The 23,901-nt window shown below is 39.2% G+C and overlaps 1 long non-coding RNA gene across 1 annotated transcript; it reads right to left on the bottom strand.

Annotated features, from left to right (window-relative positions):
- Positions 1-1,112: 1,112 nt before the first annotated feature.
- On the bottom strand, positions 1,113-19,426 carry LOC133536305 (uncharacterized). Its single transcript, XR_009802438.1, has 4 exons — positions 19,214-19,426; positions 15,687-15,979; positions 12,449-12,514; positions 1,113-1,975 (listed from the first exon to the last, which is right to left on the bottom strand). It is a non-coding gene; the product is annotated as an uncharacterized LOC133536305 (long non-coding RNA).
- Positions 19,427-23,901: the final 4,475 nt, after the last annotated feature.

Below are 23,901 nucleotides of genomic sequence, written 5' to 3'. Positions count from 1 at the left end.
GACACTGGCCGAGAGTTGGTTGGCGGCCGAGAGTGGAGTCGGCTCGATTGGTTGCTTTGTTGGGTCTGCTCCTGTCCCTGGCCATGCTCCCTCCACCCCAGCAGAGGTTGACGTGGAACACCGCAGAGGCCACCACAGTGTATATGTTTCTTTTACTTTTAATTCATAGCTGTATGTAGAAGTGTCTGGTTGCATCAGCTCTGCTCTTTTAAGGTCTTTAATGTCATTTGTTTTCTTTGATGTTTGATCTTGTAAGAGGGATGTCTACTATGGCTATGAGTTGTTTTTTCCCCCCCTTGACCTCAGTCTGGAACCCTCTCTAGGGGCCCAGGCTTAGACCGATTTTTTTATTTTAATCTTTTTTTTTTTTTCCATTCCCCACCACTTTTTTACGTGTATCTCACCTTTTTGAAAGGTGCGCCGGAAGTTGGCAGACCCGTCAGCGATCCTGTTCTGTCTCCCTGTAATGTTTGTCTGATCTTGAATGGGATTGTGCTGAAATTTTTAAATTCCCCTCAGGGATTAATAAAGTATGTCTGATTCTGATTCTGACGAAAATGATCAAAATATACAGGAACCACACCAAAATCACATAGAAAGCATAGACCAAAAGATAAATATTCAAACTTATTTTATTTTATTACTTCGTTTTTTAACATCTCATGGTTAAGCCACCTGGTGGCAAGGTGAGGCACTGCCTCACTTGCCTCCCCTGACGGCACGTTACTGGTATAAATATGTGCTGTGTTTCAATCCACTTTCAGTTATAGCAATCACTTTAAAGTTTGTATCTAATTGACGAAGTAGTTATTTTATTTTCACTAAATTACACTTTAAACTTCGACTATTAAAGTGAATAATAGATAATGCTTCATCAAGCACTTTACTGATTTCAACATATTGTTGTACCGTATAATAATTGCATACATTTTCCTCAGTAGTTAGCAAGTCTTGTTCAATATAATTTTCAAGATCATAAATTGTATCATTGTCAGTGTGCACAGTTCAATGTATGTCCAAGTGTATCGAACCCATATAACATAAAGCACAGCTAGTCAGAGGTACATGCGTGAGAAAATACAATACACACATATCAGCATGACACATCAAAAGTGGGTCAAAGGAGCAGGTTTTATTGAATAACAGAATATAAGCGCAAAAGGACTTGCCATTTTAAACAGTAACTTCTGGAATACGATTGATTGGTATGAAAAAAAGGACACTAACAAACTTCTGAAAATGAATCCCTGGAAACAAAGAAATTAACATTTGTAATTGTACCTAGGTGCTAGGTAGTTTAAAGTTTCACTCAGTAAATTAGAATAAAAAAAATACTATAAAATGGAAGCACTTTGGTCATTGAAATATTCCAGGTTTTTGCACCACTTGGATTTGTTGTACAACAAATTGACAACATCTATTCACAATATATTTTAAGAACAGTTGGCAATTAAATTACTTGATTAAAATATAACAGGAGCATCAACTAAATAATCACATCCTTGTACAATATAAGTGCTTAAGTAAAATTAAAGTTGTTTAGACATTAATTACAGTGTTGATAATTCATAATAAATATATTTAGCTTTTTAGTAAAGAATGGAAACAGTTTGGAAATGGACAACATTTCACATTCTTAAAGCATTCAAAAGGAAATGAGTGGGTTGGACCAAATACACTCCCTTTGAATGTTTGAGCTGTGAGACTTTAAAGTAACAAAGCTTCATTCAAACACAACAGAGTTCATGTTTTCATGGACAGGAGGTTGCTGGGCCATATGACATTTGTTCTCCTTTTGAAAACAGTAGCGCATACTTTGTGTTAGTGTTGAGGGAAATTCACTTGTCATTTCACTGCAAATGAAATAATCAATGGGCTAGAAGAGGCGCAGAAAATGTCCATCGTTGAAAACTTGAAAGTTTGCATTTGGTGCATGTTGAATGAAGAATCACTGGTCAAAAAGTCAGAGGAGTACCTGCATGAAAATGACAAATTATTGCTTTTGGTGCCTTAACTTTCAGGAAAGTTAAGGCAAACATGTATCACCAAACCTTCCGTAAGGGACAATTAACCTTTTAATACTTTATGACAACGCAGATAGCTTTACAGGAAATGTTTCCTCTTATCACAACTGAGTACCGCTCGGTACTCCAAAATGTCTGCCCAGGGCCACTACCAGGCCAAACTGAGACTCTAAACAGAATTTTCTTCAGAAGCCTCCCTCCCCCTTTACTATTTATGTAACGACTAACAGCATTTATACTTTTTTATTCAAATTTGAATTCAATTTGATGCAAGTTTTGTACTACAATAAAGAAATGGTTAATTCATTGATAATTACTTTTTTAGTGCAAACTAACAAATTGAAAACAAACAAATGACTCAACCTTTCGTTTGAAGCAAATATGCTTCTGTGTGCAGGGCCGGCCCGTGGCATAGGCCGTATAGGCAGATGCTAAGGGTGCAGTCCATCAGAGGGCGCCACGCCAGTGCCACAAATGTTGAAGAGAAAAAAAAAAAATAATAATAAAGTTGGTACTATTATTTCTAAATTAAAAAAATAATCCCACGTTAATTAAAACGCAAAGTAAAGCCTATTTAATAGTAATATTATTTGTTACAACATTAAATTATCTGTCTGTTACAGAATGTGATAGTAACCTGGCTTTTTAGCATTAAGATAATGTTACATGATTCGGCAATTGCTAATCAATAAATAGCTAGTTCTCTCTTAATGTCGGGTTAATATTGTGGAGGGGGCTAAATTGTTATGGAAAATAATAATGTAACGTTAGGTAATTCAGTCTCCCACCATAAATTCCTCAGGGACATTTTTATTAGATCTTTTAAGCAGGTGTTTTTTTGTTTACATTGTTATTGCCTTCTGGTTAGTCATTGTAAGTTGTTGTAAGTCTTCTAGTTAATGCAATATTAAAAAGCACAAATAGAGAAAGGATCCCCTTTTTTTGTAATATAGTTGTCAAAGTCATACTGGTTTGATATCTTGTTTGGTGCAGTGCCTTATTTATATTGTATTTTTAATTTATTTTATGCAACTTGTTGACACATTTTGTGTTTATGTATGTAAAAAATATTGTATTTCATATATTCATTTTTAATTTTTTGTATTCATTTATTTATTCATATTTTTTTTTATCTTGTTAACTGTTTTGATTGTTGATTTGCTTTCTTTAAGTAAAAAAAAAAAAGGTCAAAGACAAAGGTATTCGGTTTCTTGTGAGTATATACACTTCACCGCCGATGTGGGGGGGGGGCCCATCTAAAATCTTGCCTAGGGCGCCAGATTGGTTAGCGTGTGTGTGAACAATGTCTCGGCGTACGAACGCGTCATTCATTTATTCATTTATTTGATGTGCCGCTGGAAGCCCTACAGAGGCTGCCATTTTGATGACATCACTTTGTGTACACACAGCACGGCCATTTCAGCTCTTAGGTCACATACTGTTTACATATTGGCGAGCAGGAGAAGAAACAAGTGCACAATTGCAACCATTATACAAACAAAGGATGTTTATATGGTAGCTGGCTTTGCCAAAGAGGTTAAATATCTTCGCAAAGACAGGGAGAAAGAGCAAGACCATGTGGAAAAGCTGTTGCTTGTGTGGATAAATGAGAAGCAGCTAGCAGGTTATAGCATTTTCGAAGCTATCATTTGCAAAAAGGCTCGCCATTTATGTGGTGACTTGATGTCCAAAAGTGACCATGCTGAAATCAGCATGGAAAAACAATTTAAGCCGAGCCATGGGTGGTTGGAAAAGTTAAAAAAGAGGAGCCGACATTCACCGCGTGGTGTGGCGTGGTGAGGCTGCTGGCTCTGACAAAGCTGCCAAGGAGGAGTTTATCAAGCACTTAGAGGATTTTATCTTCAATAGGGTCTTCTACTGCAGAAAATACTGTGTACAGCAGAGAAGAAAGCACAACCAGGACACAGGCCGATGAAGGATCGCCGTTTACAACTTCCAAACTCCCAGGCTGTCCAAAATAAATATTAACCAACATGGAATAGAGGTAAAAATGTTATATACTAACCCTGTTTCCATATGAGTTGGGAAATTGTGTTAGATGTAAATATAAACAGAATACAATGATTTGCATATAATTTTCAACCCACATTCAGTTGAATATGCTACAAAGACAACATATTTGATGTTTAAACTGGTGAACTTTATTTTTTTTTGCAAATAATAATTAACTTAGAATTTCATGGCTGCAACACGTGCCAAAGTAGTTGGGAAAGGGCATGTTCACCACTGTGTTACACCACTTTTTCTTTTAACAACTTTTTTGACTTTGTCAGGAACCTCTATATCAACAAAATAAAACTATTTTTTTTGTTTCACTAAATTATAAAATGCTCTGGTTGAAATTATGACCTTGGTGTTGTTAGGGTCGGTTTCGACCCAGTTATAAAAATAAGACTATAAAGCAATAAGTACAGCCAAAACTGAACACACTGACGGCCAGCTCCTCTCCCAATCATGTGAGCTTTAGGGGATTCTCATTTTACCTTGTTATCCAGTACAAAAACAAACAAAGACGGGCATGTCCAGACATTTGAGGTCAATTCAGTATAGAGTTGTTGACTTGAAGAGTGCACATTTCCAATTTCCAGCATGCAAAAATGAAAAAAAGATTTACAGTGAGAGAAGTTCTGGATAATATTTTTGGTGAAAATGAGGTAGAGGACACAGAGCAGCATAGTGATACGGATGAACAGGTTTCTGAGGAGGAATACAATGTGGAGTATCATCCAGAAGACACATACACATCTGATGAGTCTGATGAGGAGGCCACCGGTGGTGAGAATAAGGACAAGAACTTTTCAGGAGGATAGTTACCATGGTAGGCACAGTGAAGAAAAATAAACCTGTGTTGCATGCTGAAATGTTCAAGGTGAAGGACAGGGCTCCTCCTCAAAGTTTGCTTTTACAGACACCACCACTGTTGTCTCATATTGTCCCAAAAAAAACCCAGAATGTGATGCTTATGTCTACGCTTCACAAAGATGCATCAAGAAGTGACAAAAAGCCCACAATTGTCCTTAACTATAACAAGAACAAAGGAGGAGTGGACAACCTGGACAAGCTGACTGCCACTTACACTTGCCAGCGAATGACCAGGAGATGGCCAATGGTTGTGTTTTACAACATCCTCGATATGTCTGCATGTCATGCATTTGTGTTGTGGACCCACATCTACCAAGGTTGAAACTCAACCAAAAAAAAACAAGCGAGAGAATGTTTCTTGAGGAGCGGAAAATTCCCTTGTCAAGCCACACATTGAGCAAAGGGTATGGGTGCCCTGAGACCCAGACGCTACAGCCTTGGTCAGACAGCTGCAGAGCTTAACTACCACTCTGTCCACTTCATCATCAACATAAAAAGCATCCACGCCAGCATCCTCCTCAACCAGCTCTGCCTCAACACCAACCAAAACAGCCAGTGCCACAACTCCTCTCAGGCCACCTGATTCTCAAAGAAAGAGGTGTCAGGTCTGCCCAAGCAGTCAGGAGAGAAAGACAAACGTATTGTTCTTCAAATGCAAGAAATATCTCTGCAAAAAACACACTAAAAGCGTCACTTTTTGCCACACATCCATGTAAACACATACACATGCAAGTTCTTGCTCACAGAGACATTTACTCTGATTCAGTTTTTTTATTAGTTTTGGATTGGTTTGATTTGCTTGATTGGTTGTTATTTGCTTGATGTTGAATTTCTGTTGCTGCAAAAAATATTTTTTAGCCCTTTTCTTGAAGTAAATATATATGGGTCGAAATTTACCCGTAACACCATAGATGTTACTATAGTTAAAATTATTAAAATGAAAAAAGAAATAAAACACATTTATTTAAGAGATGTGTTCTAATACCCCTCAGTAATTTATTTATACGATTCTCTTGAGGTTCGCTTTACCATTTTTTTCAATTGAAATCAAGGGGTATACTGACAAAAAAAAGGCCCAATGGCCCACACCAAAAATATTAAAATCAATATTTTCATGGATAAGGAAACCTAACGAGGTAACCAAGAGATGAGAAACAAACTGGATGATTGTTTTTAGTGTATTTTACAGCTGATTTAAGAAATGGGTCAAAATCGACCCGTTAACATAAGAGATGGTAACAGAAAGTTAACACAAGAGGAAGGTTAAAAGAGAGCGCTTAGATGGCAGCATATGTTGTTCCAAAACCTGTATGTACCTTTCAGCATTAATGGTGCCTTCACAGATGTGTAAGTTACCCATGCCTTGGGCACTAATGCACCCCCATACCATCACAGATGCTGGCTTTTGAACTTTGTGTCGATAACAGTCTGGATGGTTCGCTTCCCCTTTGGTCCGGATGACATGATGTCGAATGTTTCCAGAAACAATTTGAAATGTGGACTTGTCAGAACACAGAACACTTTTCCGCTTTGCATCAGTCCATCTTAGATGATCTCGGGCCCAGAGAAGCCAGCGGCGATTCTGGATGTTGTTGATAAATGGCTTTTGCTTTGCATAGTATAGCTTTAACTTGCACTTACAGATGTAGAGACGAACTGTATTTAGTGAGAGTAGTTTTCTGAAGTGTTCCTGAGCCCATGTGGTGATATCCTTATTTTGATGTCAGTTTTTGATACTGTGCCGTCTGGGGAATCGAAGGTCACAGTCATTCAATGTTGGTTTCCGGCCATGTCGCTTACGTGGAGTGATATCTCCAGATTCTCTGAACCTTTTGATGATATGATGAACCGTAGATGTTGAAATCCCTAAATTTGTTGCAATTGCACTTTGAGAAACGTTGTTCTTAAACTGTTTGACTATTTGCTCACGCAGTTGTGGACAAAGGGGTGTACCTCGCCCCATCAGTTTTTGTGAAAGACTGAGCATTTTTTGGAAGCTGTTTTTATACCCAATCATGACACCCACCTGTTCCCAATTAGCCTACAAACCTGTGGGATGTTCTAAACAAGTGTTTGATTAGCATTCCTCAACTTTATCAGTATTTATTGGCACTTTTTCCCAGCTTCTTTGTCACATGTTGCCGGCATCAAATTCTAAAGTTAATGATTATTTGCACAAAAAAAAAAAATGTTATTCAGTTTGAAAATCAAATATGTTGTCTTTGTAGCATATATATCAAAATGATTTGCAAATCATTGTATTCCGTTTATATTTACATCTAATACAATTTCCCAACTCATATGGAAACGGGGATTGTGTATATATATATATATATATATATATATATATATATACATTTTTTTTTCCTTAGGTCTGGGAAAAAACATGGAGGCTATTTCAGGGATGAAATGTTTTTTTTCCCTGACCTAAGCAATATTCCACTCTACTCCAGTATTGAGCACGGTTTAATGGATGAACCACAGTAACCTCGACTGTGTGAGTGTGTGTGTGTGTATGTGTGTATATATATATATATATATATATATATATATATATATATATATATATATATATATATATTGGGCAGCACGGTGGGACAGGGGTTAGTGCATGTAATTCACAATACGAAGGTCCTGAATAGTCCTGAATTCAATCCCGGGTTTCGGGATCTTTCTGTGTGGAGTTTGCATGTTCTCCCCGTGAATGCGTGGGTTCCCTCCGGTTACTCCGGCTTCCTCCCACCTCCAAAGACATGCACCTGGGGATAGGTTGATTGCCAACACTAAATTGGCCAAGTGTGTGAATGTGAGTGTGAATGTTGTCTGTCTATCTGTGCTGGCCCTGTGATTTGGTGGCGACTTGTCCAGGTTAAACACTGCCTTTCGCCTGATTGTAGCTTAGATAGGCTCCAGCGACCCCCGCGACCCCGAAGTGAATAAGCAGTAAAAAATGGATGGATATATATATATATATATATATATATACACATATATATATTATGGCTGTCATACGATTCAAATATTTAACGATTGTTCACAGTTTGTCAATAGTTAACTCAAAAATAATCGTGATTAAAATTTCATCATTAATACATGTCCCTTAGATAGATAATTTTCAAGTTAATACCATGACTGGACAATTACTTTGCTTTAATGAAATGTTGTTTTTTTACACATCTATTTTAAACAGCTCAACACAAAAAGCTTTTAAACACAATACAAAAAATACCTGCAGTGCGTTAATGTCTTGCCAGATTTTGTATTTTGTGGAAATATGAATTTGTATTCCTGCTGTAGGAGCACTTGTATTAAGAGGGGGGGCTTCAGTTCCATGTTTAGTTTTAGTTTCAATAACACAAAATGTAAATTGTTATGATCATGCTTTGTTTGTCAAAGATGTCTAGGAATGTATAATATGATATTTCTACCTGAGCAAATACTTCTGGTAATCTGCACATGTTGTACAAGTTAATCATATCTGTTTTGCTGCATGAACATTTCTTAACTTTCTCAATTTAATAATACAATTTAGTACTCAGCCTGATAAACATTCTGTAACGGCGGACTATCAATCATAACAGGTAATAAAAATAAAATAAATTATATACTGCTGCGATGGTAATATTGTGTAGTGAACTGTAACTACCCAATGTGGGCTACGGAGGGCAGTGGCAGGCATGCCTTCAGTATTGAACTCATTCTCAGTGAGAGCAAGGAGAAAGTGTTCTCTCTCACTCACTCACTCACTCAACTCACTCACTCACTCACTCACTCACTCACTCACTCACTCACTCAAACAGGGACTTTTGTCAAGGCTAGAAACAATTATTCTTTGTTAAAAAAAATTCTTATGGTAAACTGCTTCACCATAAGAACTTTTTGGCTTGCCAACCATGTTTAAGGACTGATTAAGTTTGTCAATTGGGGTTCAACTGTATAATTTTATCAGTGATGGAGCAGGAAAGGGCTAGGGATACATGTGCAGTGCAATTTCTAATCAAGTGCCCTGTCATTAATTTACACGTGGGGCCCTGTGCAGGGCGAGTGTTTTGCAAGTGTGGCGGGGCGGCCCTGGTTCTGCATGACACTACATTCAGTATTAGCAGTGTTTCCTTGGCACAGGCAAGCAGGTGTGACTCACTGAATTGACTTTGCTGATGACTGCATAGTTGTACACAGACATTAGCTTTGGAACCCTCTTTCATATTTTTGGGAAATGGGACATTTTTGGGAAATAATCCAAGGTGCCACTTGTGAAGGTGCCCAAATCTCACACAGTGTAACTGGAAGTATATTTTTAAACAGAACAAGAACAAAAACAATCTCAACCTAAAAAACTGAATTGCATGGAGACTTCTGTGATTGCTCATTCTTAATGACGGATGGGAGTGGTGTGGCTTAGTTGGTAGAGTGGCCGTGCCAAAAACTTGAGAGTTCTAGGCTTGATTCCAGCTTCCGCTTTCCTAGTCACTGCCGTTGTGTCCTTGGGCAAAGACACTTCACCCACCTTGCACACAGTGGCACCCACACTGATGTATGAGGCCTCTTCTACACTAAGCTGTCCAGGGTAAATCCTACCTAACTTTATCCGTGTCCACACACACACGCACACACACGCACACACACGCACACACACACACACACACACACACACACACACACACACACACACACACACACAATGGTCGTTTAAGACCCCCTCACCCCCTCAGTCTGCCGGCGCAACACAACCTAGTACGCATGCGCGAAAATAATGCGCGCGTCATAGTCACCTCTGACCTGGAAGTGTATCCTTAACCTGTGTTTCAATGTAGACTATTGCCACATTTCACTTAACAGTAAACCTTGCTTGCCTCGCCATCAGCAGATGTTAGACTAGTCCTATTGTAGTGAATCACACCTGAGCCATCATACATGAATAATTTATTTAATGGACGTGTGAAAGTAAACAATGTGATAAAAAACATTTTACAACAATAATAGATATCTGGTCAGGACACTGTGCTTGTAGGCCGAAATTGGCAGTTGTATTCATACTTGCCAACCCTGCCGATTTTCCCGGGAGACTCCCGAATTTCAGTGCCTCTCCCGAAAATCTTACGGGGCAACCATTCTTCCGAATTTCTGCCGATTTCCCCCCGGACAACAATATTGGGGGCGTGCCTTAAAGGCACTGCCTTTAGCGTCTTCTACAACCTGTCATGTACGCTTTTCCTCCATACAAACAGCGTGCCGGCCCGGTCACATCATATATGCGGCTTTAACACACACTTAAGTGAATGCAGGGCATACTTGGTCAACAGCCATACAGGTCACATTGAGGGTGGCCGTATTAACAACTTTAATGCTGTTACAAATATGCGCCAGACTGTGAACCCACGCCAAACAAGAATGACTAATACATTTTGGGAGAACATCTGCACCGTAACACAACATAAACAGAACAGAACAAATACCAAGAACCCATTGCAGCACTAACTCTTCCGGGAAACTACAATATAGAACCCCCCCCCCCAAAGTAACAGTACCCTTACTTGAGTGCAATTTCTGGCTACTCTAGCCACCTTTGGTTTTATCTGGAATAGCTGCAATCGCCCATTGCCTTCTCTTTAAGGTATTGATGTGTGATTTCCACACGGGCATGTCTGGATGATTCGCCTCCATCTTTCTGATGTCACTTCCTCTCCGAACTCAGTTTGTAAACGATCAATGAGTCCATACAAAGCTGACTTACCCGTGTAGAAAAACGTCCAAGGAGGGAGACCTTAAACGCTGGTTTAGTGTGGCTGAAACGAGGCTCAGGCTAAATATGTATTTGTTTAAAGGGTTATCCGGCTTAGTGTAGACATTGCCTGAATATGCCGGACTCCCTCGAAAAAGATATTGTTAATCTCAAATGGGACTTTCCTGGGTAGATAAATGTTAAAAAAAAACAAACAACAACAACAACAACAAAAAAGGATGCGACGCAACAAATAAGATGATTGGTGGCAGCAACAAATGAAAAACGAAAAGAAAAGAAAACGATGCCAAAATGATTAGTTCTTTTGTAGCGCAGGGGTGTTTTCCAAAGAGGGCTGCACACTAAAAAAAAGTTTATAATAATAATGGATTAGATTTTTCTAGACACTCAAAGCGCTTCACAGAGAAGTAAGAACCCATCATTCATTCACACCTGGTGGTGATAAGCTACTTTCATAGCCACAGCTGCCCTGGGGTGGACTGATGGAAGCGTGGCTGCCAATTTGCGCCTACGGCCCCCCCGACCACCACCTATCATTCCTCATTCAGTGAGCGGCACTATGGGCAAGGGTGAAGTGTCCTGCCCGAGGACACAACAGCAGTAACCTGGATGTCAAGAGGCGGAGAGCAAACCTGCAACCCTCAGGTTTCTGGCACGACCGCTCTACCCAACACGCCATACCGCCCCAAAAATGACTCTCTGGGCTGCACTTTATCTAATGTAAAAGACAGGTTTTTGAATGTTGCATCACGAAAATCCCCTAAGATAGTGGTTCTCAAATGGGGATACGCGTACCCCAGGGGGTACATGAATGTATGCCAAGGGGTATGTAATATTTTTCAAAAATATTCTAAAAATAGCAACAATTCAAAAATCCTTTATAAATATATTTATTGAATAATACTTCAACAAAATATGAATGTAAGTTCATAAAACTGTGAAAAGAAATGCAACAATATTCAATGTTGACAGCTAGATTTTTTGTGGACATGTTCCATAAATATTGATGTTAGAGATTTCTATTTTTTTGTGAAGAAATGTTTAGAATTAAGTTCATGAATCCAGATGGATCTCTATTAAAATCCCCAAAGAGGGCACTTTAAGTTGATGATTACTTCTAGATTACTTGTAGAAATCTCTATTTATAATTGAAGCAATTGTTTATTTTTCAACAAGTTTTTAGTTATTCTTATATCTTTTTTTCCAAATAGTTCAAGAAAGACCACTACAAATGAGCAATATTTTGCACTGTTATACAGTTTGATAAATCAGAAACTGATGACATAGTGCTGTATTTTATTTCTTTGTCTCTTTTTTTCAACCAAAAATGCTTTGCTCTGATTAGGGGGCAGTTGAATTAATAAAAAATGTTCACAGGGGGTACATCACTGAAAAAAGGTTGAGAACCACTGCCCGAAGAGAACAAACAGCCAAGACCTTGCCTACTCCACAACATCTGAGTAAAGTGTCAATGCCCCCATTTTGGATTTAAAAAGCTATTCCTTTTACGTTTACAATCTCTGAAGTTCAAACAGAAGTTTTTTTAAACACGTTTATTTTTATCAGGCTGCTGATTCTCACCCCAAAAAATTTGGTGTCATTGTTTTCTGTTTTTGGTTTTGAAGAGCACTTAACTGTGCTCTCCATGTGTATGTAAGTCATCTATAAAACGGGCAGCTGTGGGACACAGGACTCAATGACAGACCAGTCCTAGTGTATCCAGGTACTGTCGCTTTAAGAGCAATCATGCACTTTTTGTGTGGTTACCTGCTGAAATTGTTTAAAATAGAATGCATACCTCTGCTGTTAAGGTGATTGGGCCTCATCACACAGGCCTTTTTTAGCCAAGATTTGCTGCAAGTCCCTGGTGACAAAAGAACAAGGAAAGAACAATTCTGGTTAAAATGCATTCAAAACTCAGAAGGGGATGTTTGCAACTTTCTCACCGTAACATTTTTTAAATCAAACAATATAACAAGAACCCCACCGGCCAGCTCATTTTATCAGTAGTGGTTTAACGGAACACATTTGTTCGACAATTGTCTAAATTTTTCACAATTAAAGTTTATATAATACATTTATTTTACCGGCCAGAATAAAATAATTGGTGTTTACGGCTGTCACTTACTTAGTCTCGCCACAGGTATGGTCAGAGAGTTCATGCACACATGCAAAAGCAGTCCAAGAGAAGCGACGAACAATTTGCAGTCATGTTAATTTAGGATATCCATTCAATGACAGCTAACACTAGCTATTCAAATTGAAATCAATAGCTAAGAACACCTGATGCTACCGAACGTGCATGTGTTACGTACGTACATAATGAAGTAATTGCGTACGAGAAGACGTGAGAGGTCGGGATATATGGTGTGAAATACATTGGAAAGTTAATGCCCTTTAGGCATTTGTGTAAATGTTGCATACAGACCCTTTAAAGGGTACCTCAATTTAAGAGTGCCAAATGTAAGAGTGTTTCGAGATATTAGCGCTCTCTCAACTAAGTGGTGTGAACATCTAGTCTACTCAGTAGCATTAGGTCATAGGTAAAGATTGACATAACTTTGTTTTACAACCATGGGAAGGAAAAATGTGTGGATGTTTATTTAATAAAAAAAAAAATATTATCAAAAACATGACATAGTGTTGCCAACTTGGAAAAGCAATTCCAGAGAATCACTGCTGGTCTGCACCACAGAATGAGTCTAACCCCAGCCAAGAATGTTAAAATTATATCTGAAAGGCAAGCGTTTATCCATGAAAATATGGAAAGGCTGCTGATGGTGTGTTTGACAAAGAAGCAACTGAAAGGAGATACTGTACAAGTCCACTCTCCAAGGTAAATGCTGTACATTATTGCTTAACTTCATAAAACTACTGAAGTTGTAGCACATTCACAATATTTCTCATCCAAAAATGTATTTTTAAAAAGCCACGTTTGGTAAAAAAAAGTGGTGTTTTGGGGGTCCAAAGTACCAATTAAATTATTTAAATTATTTCCAAAGGGAGATGCGGATTTGAGATACAAGTCTTTTGAGTTGAGAGATCCTTTCCAGCAGTGATCCCCAACCACCGGTCTGGGGACCAGTACCGGTCCGCGACGTACAGAAACATTAACTAATTTATAAACTACCACATTTTCTCTGATTTAACTTTTGCTTGTCCCACTAAACTCCCCAATAAGCTTGTTTATAGATGTGTATTATAACTTCAGCATTATAGCGAGTTGATTTTTCATGCTCATTTTTTTGCTGTTTTTATCTGCCACATGTGCAAAGCCGGTCCGTGAAGATAATGCATACATTAAATTGGTCGCTGGTGGAAAAAAGGTTACAGAACCAAATGAGCACATTGAGTTACTATATATGTTAAATAACACATTTGCTTTGAGAAGGTAGGAACATCAGTACCAGAGTAATCATGGCCTTTATTCTGCTGCATGTACTTTGTAAATAAACATTGTGGTAGTCACTGTACATCACAGTTCGAAATAAACACAAACTCAACTCAACACATGACTTAATGACCTTTGATAACATTAATAAAGTTAAAGTACCACTGATAGTCACACACACAGTAGGTGTGGTGAAATTAACCTATCTATTTGATCCATTCCCTTGCTCAACCCCCTGGTAGGTGAGGGGAGCAGTGAGCAGCAGCGGTGACCATGCTCGGGAATAATTTTGGTGATTTAACCCCCAATTCCAACCCATGAGGCTGAGTACCAAGCAGGGAGGTAATGGGTCCAATTTTTATAGTCTTTGAATTCACGACCTACCGATCTCAGAGCGGACACTCTGTAGCACCTTTGATAATTAATCTAAAGAAAGCAAGGAATATAAGCGCCACTCATCAGTGACTGAGAAAGCTTTCAAGGCCTACTGAAATGAGATTTTCTTATTTAAACGGGAATAGCAGGTCCATTCTATGTGTCATACTTGATCATTTCGCGATATTGCCATATTTTTGCTGAAAGGATTTAGTAGAGAACATCGACGATAAAGTTCGCAACTTTTGGTCGCTAATAAAAAAGCCTTGCCTGTACCGGAAGTAGCAGACGATGTGCGTGTGACATCACGGGTTGTGGAGCTCCTCTCATCCGAACATTGTTTATAATCATAGCCACCAGCAGCAAGTGCAATTCGGACCGGGAAATAACAAATTCCCCAATAATTTGAGCGAGGATGAAAGATTTGTGGATGAGGAAAGTTAGAGTGAAGCACAAAAAAAAAAAGGCGACGGCAGTGTGAGCTATTCAGATATTAGACACATTTACTAGGATATTTCTGGAAAATCCCTTATCTGGTTATTGTGTTAATAGTGTTTTATGAGATTATAAAGTCATACCTGAAAGTCGGAGGCCTGCGGTGAACACCAGTGTCTCTGAGAGAAGCCGCTGCCAAGATCACAGCTGCCTTTTTGACAGCTACTGGAGGAGGACGCATAATCCACTCAAGTCTCCGGTAATTGCAGATTTAATATCACAATTTTCCCATCCAAAAACTAGCTGGTTGACGTAGAGAAACATGTTCACTTGACCGCTCTGTGTTAAAGCTTCACAACAAACAAAGAAACACTGGCCGTGTATCGGTTGCTAAAGGCAGCTGCAATCCATCGTTTTCCACCAACAGCATTGTTCTTTATAGTCTCAATTATTAATTGAACGAATTGCAAAAGATTCAGCAACACAAATTTCCAAAATACTGTGTAATTGCGCGATGAAAAGAGACAACTTTTAGCCGAAAGTGGTGCTGAGCTAAAATGTCCCCTCCAACCAATAACGTCACAAACACGCGTCATCATTCCGCGGCGTTTTCAACAGGAAAATTGTAATTTAGTAAACTAAACCGGCCGTATTGGCATGTGTTGCAATGTTAATATTTATTCATTGATAAACTATCAGACTGCGTGGTGGGTAGTAGTGGGTTTCAGTAGGCCTTTCAGCAGTTCTATAATTAGGAATATAACTCTGGCTGTGGTTGCTGTTCAAAACACATTTCAACTGATGAGGAAATGTACATATAAGTTACAGTCAGTACCTCTTTCTCTGTTTTTGTGTCTGTCGTAACTTGGCGAAGACGAAAGCCAAAATGATTATGCCGACCAGGAAGCCCACCACGCCCAGGGTCAGGGGGAGACTCAGCGACCTGTTGACCGTCTCGTCGCAGGAATCTCCCTGGTAGCCCAGGTCACACACGCACGCAAAGTCGGTACCACTTGCGGGGGGGATCTCGCAATAGCCGTGGCCATGGCACGCAACCTCCCTGCAAGGTGGCCCGCTGTCGTCTTTGCCTCTTGGTTGGGGCCCCGGGAGGAAGGTTTCCATTGCAGGCTGGAAATTGGAGGAGAAAAAGAACTAAAAGTGGGAATGATGGAGAAAATGATTAATTTCTGGGGAAAAAAGTAAAAAAAAAAACACTAATCAGTTATGTTGATTAGGGGGCTCTCACAAAACAATACATGAAATTAGATGAAGTCCATCAAAAAGCCCAAGGCAATTCCCGGTTGCTCTCACCAACAACTAATGTACTAAACAACAGAAGTATAAGATCTTAATTTGGCCACTGTGGACTGTGCAGAGTAAGACCAGACTGAACCTCGACATGACTTATTTTCATGATTGAAAACAACGGCACTTTACAATAGAAGTAACTACCTCGATACTACATACCGTAATTTTCAGACTATAATTCGCAGTTTTTTTCATAGATTGGCCGGGGTGCGACATATACTCCGGAGCGACTTATGTGTGAAATGATTAACACATTACCGTAAAATATCAAATAATATTATTTATCTAATTCGCGGAAGAGACGAAGAAAATGTCAGCAATCGTCACACACACACACGTCAACCAATACGAATTCGGTGGGGGAGGGTCATGGCAGAAGTGCATTGTGGGTCATGGAATGCTAACTGCTATATGCTATATGCTACTGCCATAGCTATTGAAATTGATCATTTCATCGTTGGCGGTAACTTATAAAAACTGAGAAGGGCTGAACAAAAATGGCATCCAAAAGGAAATCATGTACTGCAGATTACAAGCTGGATGTAGTGAAATATGCAGCAGAAAACGACAAGAGGAAGCGGCGCATACCTTTGGAGTTGGCAGAGTTGTTTAGAAGCGACATCGAGGAAGAAGATTTCATGGGCTTTATCAATTAGGAGTGACAGATTGTTTGGTAAACATATAGCATGTTCTATATGTTATAAAAACCCTGTTACCTTATGAGTTGGGAAATTGTGTTAGATGTAAATATAAACGGAATACAATGATTTGCAAATCCTTTTCAACCCATATTCAGTTGAATATGCTGCAAAGACAACATATTCGATGTTCAAACTAATGGACTTTTTTTTTTGTTTTGCAAATAATCATTATATTTAGAATTTGATGCCAGCAACACTTGACAAAGAAGTTGGGAAAGGTGGCAATAAATACTGATAAAGTTGAGGAATGCTAATCAAACACTTGTTTAGAACATCCCACAGGTGTTCATGCTGATTGGGAACAGGTGGGTGTCATGATTGGGTATAAAAACAGCTTCCAAAAAATGCTCAGTCTTTCACAAAAAGTGATGGGGCGAGGTACACCCCTTTGTCCACAACTGCGTGAGCAAATAGTCAAACAGTTTAAGAACAATGTTTCTCAAAGTGCAATTGCAAGAAATTCAGCAATTTCAACATCTACGGTCCATAATATCATCAAAAGGTTCAGAGAAACTGGAGAAATCACTCCACGTAAGCGGCATGGTCGGAAACCAACATTGAATGACTGTGACCTTCCATCCCTCAGACGGCACTGTATCAAAAACCGACATCAATCACTAAAGGATATCACCACATGGGCTCAGGAACACTGCAGAAAACCACTTTCACTAAATACAGTTTGTTGCTACATCTGTAAGTGCAAAGCGAAAGCCTTTTATTTATAACACCCAAAAAACGCCGCCGGCTTCTCTGGGCCCGAGATTATCTAAGATGGACTGATGCAAAGTGGAAAAGTGTCCTGGGGTCTGACGAGTCCACATTTCCATTTCTTTGGGGAAACTGTGGACGTACTGTCCACCGGATCAAAGAAGAAAAGAACCATCCGGATTGTTCTGGGCGCAAAGATGAAACGCCAGCATCTGTGATGGTATGGGGGTGCATTAGTGCCCAAGGCATGGGTAACTTACACATCTGTGAAGGCACCATTAATGCTGAAAGGTACATGCAGGTTTTGGAGCAACGTATGTTGCAACGTTATCATAGACGCCCCTGCTTATTTCAGCAAGAAAATGCCAAGCTACGTGTTTCAACGGTGTGGCTTCCAAGTAAAAGAGTGCGGGTACTAGTCTGCCCTGCCTGCAGTCCAGACCTGTCTCCTATCGAAAATGTGTGGCGCAGGACTGTTGAACGACTGAAGCTCTACATAAAACAAGAATGGGAAAGAATTCCACTTTCAAAGCCTCAACAACTAGTTTCTTCAGTTCCCAAATGTTTGAGTGTTGTTAAAAGAAAAGGTGATGTAACACATTGATGATCATGCCCTTTCCCAACTACTTTAGCACGTGTTGCAGCCATGAAATTCTAAGTTAATTATTATTTGCAAAAAAAAAGTTTATGAGTTTGAACATCAAATGTGTTGTCTTTGTTGTGCATTCAATTGAATATGGGTTGAAAAGGATTTGCAAATCATTGTATTCCGTTTATATTTACATATAACTCAATTTCCCAACTCATGGAAACGGGGTTTGTAGTTATTTGAATGACTCTTACCATAATTTGAATATGTTACGTTAACATAGCAGGCACCTTCTCAGTTGGTTATTTATGCGTCATATAACGTACACGTATTCAGCCTGTTGTTCACTATTCTTTATTTTAAACTGTCTGTCAAATGTCTATTCTTGGTTTTGGATTTTATCAAATAAATTTCCCCCAAAAATGCGACTTATACTTCAGTACGGCATATATAGGTTTTTTTCCTTATTCTGCATTTTCGGACGGTGCGACGTATACTTCGGAGCGACTTATAATCCGAAAAATACGGTACTGTATGTATTTTGTACACTTTTGCAAACTTGACCATAAAACGATGACAATCATTCAGCCTTGATTTCTGAATTTCTGATTTCTGAGATGTCCATTAAGACATTTTACATGTAAAGCATCACATACAAAACAAACAGTTGGAAGGCATTAGGACTACTTAGACAACTAATTTATACTTACAGTAATAACGGAAATACTTGTAAATGTTTTAGTATTTGACTATTTAGACTGTCTGAATAAAAAGAGAACACACTGAAGGATTGGCTCATTCAAAAAAGTACAAATAAGGCTCCAAGTGAGTCCAACCAAAGTTGGTCTCAGCCTGCTCCACATCCAGACCAGGTTCAAAGTGAGCCAGCAGGTCAGTCAGAGCTCGAAAGTTCACCCAAGCTTTGGAATTCTGGAATACCCGCAGTGTGCAGATGACCATGGAGAAGTAGGAGAGGTAGAAAACCAGCAGGCAAAGCAATAGCATACTTTCAGTGACGACATGAGAACAACAAAGACAAACACCTACAGTACTCACATGTGCAAAAGAACTTCAACCTGTTGAGTCCCCCCCTAAAAATAAAGTTTTTCTTGAGAAATTGAGCTGGTGTCCTTGCGAAACTTTACAAAAATAATGTGAAGTTCCTCTTTTCAGTGAGGAAATCCACAACAAAAGAGGGAAGGGGCGGAAAGGTGAGACCTGTGAATACCTGTCTGCTTACTTCCCTATCACACACGCCTACCTTAACTTCACAAGAAATTAGTCATATCCACAATCACACCTGTAGCAACATTACATTTCAGAATAAATTAAAAAACTTTAAACCAATCAATGGGTAGCAATCACTTGTATTTATTATTGTAAAACAAACATTTGCCTGACAAAAGTTAAACATTTGTGCACACACCTCCCCTCCCCACCCTTGAGCAACTCGGGTGGGGGACGGAAAAGAGGCAAGTTTGAACAAGATTTTACCGGAAAGCTTTGTCGTGCAGACAATTTTCTTCCATTCTTTATTAACACCAAAAAAGAGAAAAAAAAGATTTGACAGTGTTGATGTGACTTCATTCATTTGTACTTTACAATGCAAACAATTTAGGTTCCAACAGCACATTGTCAATATGCATACAATTGACTAAGTCAAAGTCAAAATAGAAATAAAAAGGACCTAAAATTGTACCTTGAGGAACATTACTAAATAAGCAGAACAAGTGACTACTGACATTTGAAGTAAACAAGCTACAACAGAACCTTAGTTTCAGAAATCTTTCTTCGCAATGATTATAACAAAACAATTAATCTAAACAAGAATATATGAACATCCAAGCAGTCGGCATCCTAATGGCAGCAGACCTTGTACATCAGTGATGTTTTATTATGTTTGTTGGCTGTCATGAAGTCTGCAGTGATGTTGCTAAAGGAAAAAGCGAACGTAATGTTGCGTTTTTTTAATTAATGCGCCGCGTATGCTTAAATTGTTCAAAATAAGTAAATATTAAAATGTAATATAAATGTGACCATTACAACATTACATATATACACATTATGTATGTACAACTCTAATGGAGGAGTTTGAATGTTTAAGGGCTTCATAGGCAGAACAGAGCAGTTCTCAAATGAGGATTCACAACCTTATCTTTTTGAAGCCGAATGAACGTAGGATGAATTACTGCTCCTAGAAGCGAGCACGAAGGAAAGGTGACACGTTGCAGCAGACAGGAGTGAAGTCGGCGTGACTTTGGAACCAAGTTATTTCGACAGTGTTTACCCAAATAACCCCGGAAAAACGTCCCCGGCCAGTTCGACCAACCGTCCGAGAGAGTCACTATATATCGACCATACATGCAGCACGTCATGCATGTTGTTACGTAGAGTGCATACACTGTCAAGCTTCCTCTTACAAACAAAACAAGGAATACTTTACAGACACTGTAATATGATGACCAGTTGATCTTCCGTTTATTTTATTTTCCTCCTCTATCCCCCTCGCCCTTGTGGACGGAGGGGCACAGGTCCAGTGGCCATGGATGAAGTATTGGCTGTCCAGGGTCGGGAACCAGGATGGACCGCTCATCCAGAGTCGGGACCCAGAATGGACCGCTCGCTTGTGTATTGGTTGGGGACATCTCTGCGCTGCTGATCTGCCTCCACTATGGACGGGAGTCTCGCTACTATATTGGATCCCCTGGACTTTCACCGTTATGTTAGATCCACTATGGATTGGACTTTTACAATATCATGTTAGACCCGCTCGACATCCATTGCTTTCGGTCCCCTGTGGGTGGGGGGCGGGTTCCCCACATATGCAGTCCTCTCCAAGGTTTCTCATAATCATCATTGTCACTGTCACAGACGTCCCACTGGAGTGAGTTTTCCTTGCCCTTATGTGGGCTCTACCGAGGATTTCGTTGTGTTTTGTGCAGCCCTTCGAGACACTAGTGATTTAAGGCTATATAAATTAACATTGATTGATTGATATCAAGGATAAGTTGGTCGCATTCCCAGAAACAGGGGGTTGCCCACATATGCGGTCCTCTACAAGGTTTCTCATAGTCATCATTGGTACTTACGTCCCACCGGTGTGAATATTTCCTTGCCCTTATGTGGGCTCTACCGAGGATGTTGTTGAGGTTTGTGCAGGCCTTTGAGACACTTGTGATTTAGGGCTATATAAGTAAACATTGATTGATTGATTGTTCATGTTTTTCAGTCACAACAGATTGGTGTCTTATCACATTGTGTTGTGCATTATAAACTCAAACATGTTCCGTGCTGATGTAAAAGCTAGTTTATCTCTAGCTATAGTTAGCTTTTACGCTAATGTGCCAATGTGCTAGAAAAAGAGTTCCTCAGTGTTCGCTCTTACGATAATATTGCTTCAGTTTGGTTATTGTACAGGTTACAGAAGGTAAATGAGCTATTGTTGGCAGTTTAAAATGATTTAGAGGCACAATCTACTGCTCCCAATAGCTGCATTGCTAGGTACCAAAAACGAGCCAACTTTTACATGTTAAAATGCAAAAAAAAACCTAACAAATTGTTAGTCTTCTTGTCCCTCATAATGATTGGAAACGATGAGCAAAATTCCAAAAAAGTGCAGTTCTCCTTTAAAGAACACCTAGTCTTTAATTTTTTTTAATTTATTTTTGTTTAATCTTTAGGGCTAGCAAGATTAAAGTCTCCCGATATTTCAAATATTTGCATTGAACAAAATACTCATCGAAAACAGCTGCCTCAGGTCTCACGTACAAGTGGTGATTTTAAATGTTTATTTCACTGTATCTTCTGATCAGGAAGCATGTAGACGATTAACACCGTGAGAAAGTTCTCATTGATGAAAGCAATGGTAGCTTACATTTGTTTCGTTTTAATTTTACGCTACTGGGAGCTTTTCTCGAGGAAGCTACACAATTCGATAGAACACCGGATTTGTCCCCTGGGCCTCCAGTTAAATAGTGGAGCTCTCTTAGCCCTCATCTGCTGAGGTGATTAAATGATGTCTCGACATAAGTTGCAGCCATGATCATAAAAAAATTAAAAAAAATACATGAAAGGAAGAAGGCATTTGATCACATTCAAAACAAAGCACAGCGCCCCAAGGCACATGACAGCAAACTTACTCACGCTCCTTGGCAGAGGTATATACAGTTTCCAGGCTTTACTGTGCCTCTGTCAGCCCATTTCAGCAAAAGTTGTGGCTCAGCTGCAGAAAAACGTTTGAGAATCAGTCAACCATGTGTAGTGGAGGATTTGCTTTTATCCCAAACTGCAGGCAACAGCTCATCAAGCCATGTCCAAGACTGTAACTCTGAGGTCTGCAAACGGCACCGTAAAAGTAACTCGGGGCTGTAGAATGTGACATACTAGTGCAGACCAACTGGTGGGCAATACCACACTCTCTGATTGTAAACAAGACAAGGTCAAGAACTAAATACCATTTAGGACTTTTGTTAAATGGAATGCAGCCTATTTGATTAATAAATAAAAATCTTCCTTACATATGTTTTCAAATGTTAAAAAAACAAGTTGCTCAGCAATTGGCACCAACAAAAAGACCAGTTAGCATTAACAGAAACAGTGTTACACATCTGGGGAACTGTATGAGACCAAATGTATTTTGAACCTCCATTGACAAATTCTTTTTACATTTATCCCTATACTAACTTTCTGAAAGTTCACAGACCTTATGAGCCCAGGCTGTTGTACTTGACTTTATGAAAACATACAATGAACGCCATGAGGCAAATGAAAAAACTCAAGAAACAAAAATTCCCACTGCAGCTTTTTTTTCTTTTTGCTGACAACTCCATTCCTCAGAAATGGAAATTAATGTATTTTTATGCTTTGAAAAAGAGGTTTTAAAACTTTGAACATTGCAAACAAATTTTTTTAGAAAGGTAAAAACATTTTTTATAAATGGTTTTGTTTTTTAAAGTAAAAAAAAATAGTTTTCATCAAAACTGTTTGCATTTCCTTAGTTTATGTTTTTACATGTACACGATGCCTCTTCTAAATAGTGAAAGCCTTATTATAGGTGCGTCTTGTATGATGTGGACTTTATTTCAAATATTTTTTTGGATTACATAAGCTTCCTTTGAAGGGAATATAAAACAAAGTACCGGTAATCAAACTTGTCTATGGCAATCACTCAAGCGAAAGACCTAAAGTGGCCACTATACAAAGTACATTACAGACCTCATCCAAATGTATGTTCCAGCTTGAACGTTGAGGCCTGAGAGCCAGATCCAACTTGTGGTGCCTTCGTAACCTGGGGTGGACCACTCATCAGCTGTGACACCCTTGCGTCGCAGACTTTTCTACGTGGAAGATCCAACTACACCATATGTTGGCTTCCCTATAGGCTGGACTCTGTTATTAATGCAACAATTAGGCTGGACTCTCATGTTATTAATGCAACAATTCCACATCTGCAGTCGCTTCCCAAGGTTTCTTCCATTTCCCAGTTTTGGCTTTTTAAGTTTTGCTTTGCTTGATGTGGATTCAAACTCACTGTTTTCTAACTTGGCACAAGTCCTGTGGTCGCCAGTGCCTTGTTTCATTTGAATGTTTATTATCTTCGACCCAACTCTCTCCTTTGAGGCACACATTAAAAGCGTTACTAAAACGGCCTTCTTTCATCTCCGTAATATTGCTAAAATTCGCTCCATTCTGTCCACTAAAGACGCTGAGATCATTATCCATGCGTTTGTTACGTCTCGTCTCGA

This window comes from Nerophis ophidion, linkage group LG17 (genome assembly GCF_033978795.1).
Source record: "Nerophis ophidion isolate RoL-2023_Sa linkage group LG17, RoL_Noph_v1.0, whole genome shotgun sequence".
In the NCBI taxonomy this organism is placed as follows: Eukaryota; Metazoa; Chordata; class Actinopteri; order Syngnathiformes; family Syngnathidae; genus Nerophis; species Nerophis ophidion.
This window is presented reverse-complemented; position numbering and strand designations above follow the sequence as displayed.